Here is a 2,631-nt window from a genome sequence, read left to right on the forward strand (position 1 = left end):
AAATAATAATTTTATTTTCTTAATCTTTCCTAACTATATATGGTGACTTTTAAGTTCACCCACGTTAGAGCTAAAAGTGATCAAGTTTTGCGTATGAATGCCAATCCTCAACGTGTGTCACAAGAAATCTCGTTTTTTCTTTTTTCTTTTTTCTTTTTTTCTCTTCTATTTGGTATGCAAAGTCTTTTATGATTCCAACTAAGCTTGAAGACCTCACCTGAGTTGTGGAGCTTTTCCTTAGTTTCGCAAGTTTTGAGCACTGAATCTGACATTATTTCACTTTGCTTCCCCCAACAAATTCTTTCAACTTCTTCAGCGTCATCATCTTCAATTCATCTTCCAACCTAACAGAGAGAACCAACAACGCTAATTAATATTGTTTACCAAACCAGTTTACGGTTGTAAGACCAAACCGGTTCACGGTTTACAGACAAAACAAAATAATTAATGAGCAAACAAAACAAAATAAAATTATGTAGTCTACTAACACTAAGATCAGCGATAAATGGGCCAGAAAAGCTCGTTACGCGATTGTTTTTTGTTGTAACGCTCTCTATAAACAAGACCAGAAAAGAAAATTCAAGATCTCTCCGTTAAAGAATTCAAAATCTCTAGTGTGAGTGTCTCCAATGGACCATTGCGTAATTGTAATTATTTCGGATCCTATCCATTATTTGCATGTAGTCAGTTGAATCATAGAAAAAAAAATTAACGAGAAGTTGCCACTCATATGATATATATATGAGTTACATAAATTCGATATTCCAGTCCAGAGACTTTTAACAACGAGCTGGCGTACATATACGTAGGCGACTACGTATGCATACGTACGTATATGTCTACGTATGTGTGTGTGTGTGCGCAACAAGTGATGATGATAGTAAATGTGGTGCTATTCGTGTGGAAACCACACTCGTCCCTCTCTTTATATTATTATCAACTCTTTCCATTATTTAATCTTATACTACGTAATAAGTTAATTGAATTCTCAGTGCTTTCCAATTCATCAATCCATCTATTTTTATTTATTTTTTTTATATCAAAGGAAAAAAAAACCTTTATGTGTAAATTATCTACAATTAATTTGTTGTTATGATTTTTCACTTGCAGACGGCTCAAACTGTTGGATCAAAGAATCTATAGTGTGAAAAGTATCTGATTCAATTTTGATCCCCTTCATATAGAAGATAGTTGGATTCTACTGTTTCATATTTTAATCGTCCATATGCATTATGTGTCCGTCTTATCAGTAAGGTGTTGTATTGATTAATCCAACTTTTAAACCTGTTTTAGTCTTCCTAATTAAAGAAGATGTAGAGTAGTATGATTACGGTTATCAAACATTTCCAAAATCGAACAGTGTCTTATCACAGTAAATAGATTATCCATTTATCACTTTTTGGTCAAACACTAAAGAAAATCTAGGGAAGGTTTCTAAACAGTATACTGTTTGTGATTTTGATTCGACCCCCTTTTGTTTTGGCATTGTTTCTTTGTCGAGAAAGCAAGTATATAATTAACGAACAACAAAAGTAAACATAAAGTAAAAGAATGAGAAGGTTGTTTCATTTTTATTTCTATAGAAAACGCTTTCATACAAGTTTCCGTGTTCTAACAAAAAGGGAGAACATAAAATAAAATAAAATTAAAATCAATTAGCCGACAGTTTAATTATATACAATGGATCACGTAAGGGGTGAAAACAATGAAGAAAATAATTTAATGATTCTTTTTTTTTTTCTTTATAAAAGATGAGAAATTAATTAATATATGTCAAAAAAAAAGAGAGGCTGAAACTTGTAGAAAGATCTTTGCATCAAACTTGTAGAAAGCTTCTACTGACCTGATGCTACCTCTGACATCACACTCAAGAGACTAGTAGCACAGGTAGTTATATACAGCGTCTGGAGAGAAAGGAATCAACGCTTACACACAACAACATCACAACTCCCCTGGATGCTCTGTTCATGTCAGTAGATAGAGGAATCAGAGATGCTATCCTAGCAAGGAGTCACATGAAGCTTTTCAAACACCTCCTTGGCGACTGGTTAAAGTTTTTGTAATAAAAGCTTAATCTAAACTAATTCCATCCATGATAGCCCTTGAATTTATTTTTTTGGCAAGGCCTATCTATTGTATCTTTTTATTGTAGTTACTATAATACTTCTTCTTCAATGAAAATTCACAAATTTTCAAAAAAAAAAAAAATGTAACTACTTACCAACCAAAGTCCGATCATGTATTGCAAAAAAGCTATGTTATTATTCTCATAACAAATATATTTAATTATTAGAAATATACTAAAGCATTTGCCAAATTTGAATATGACTTTTTTGACGAGTCAGTATATGATATAGTAATGCAGTTGCGAGAAGAAAACGTAATATAATTCAGTAACTTGGTAATAAAAGTAAAACCAGTCCAAGAACAAAAGTATTATCTTTTTTTAACAAACGTTTGGCCAACAGATTTCGTGTACCATTAGGTCATCGTTTGGGAGGTTGAGATTTCATTTTTATATAGCTTTTATCCTTTTTTCTCTGCCAAGAAGACATATATGCATGGCTTTGATCTTGAAGAAAACGACTTAACAGCTCCATATATAGTGTAACTGCCCCTTTCGGTCACTCG

Source organism: Camelina sativa, chromosome 3 (assembly GCF_000633955.1).
Source record: "Camelina sativa cultivar DH55 chromosome 3, Cs, whole genome shotgun sequence".
Taxonomy (NCBI): domain Eukaryota; kingdom Viridiplantae; phylum Streptophyta; class Magnoliopsida; order Brassicales; family Brassicaceae; genus Camelina; species Camelina sativa.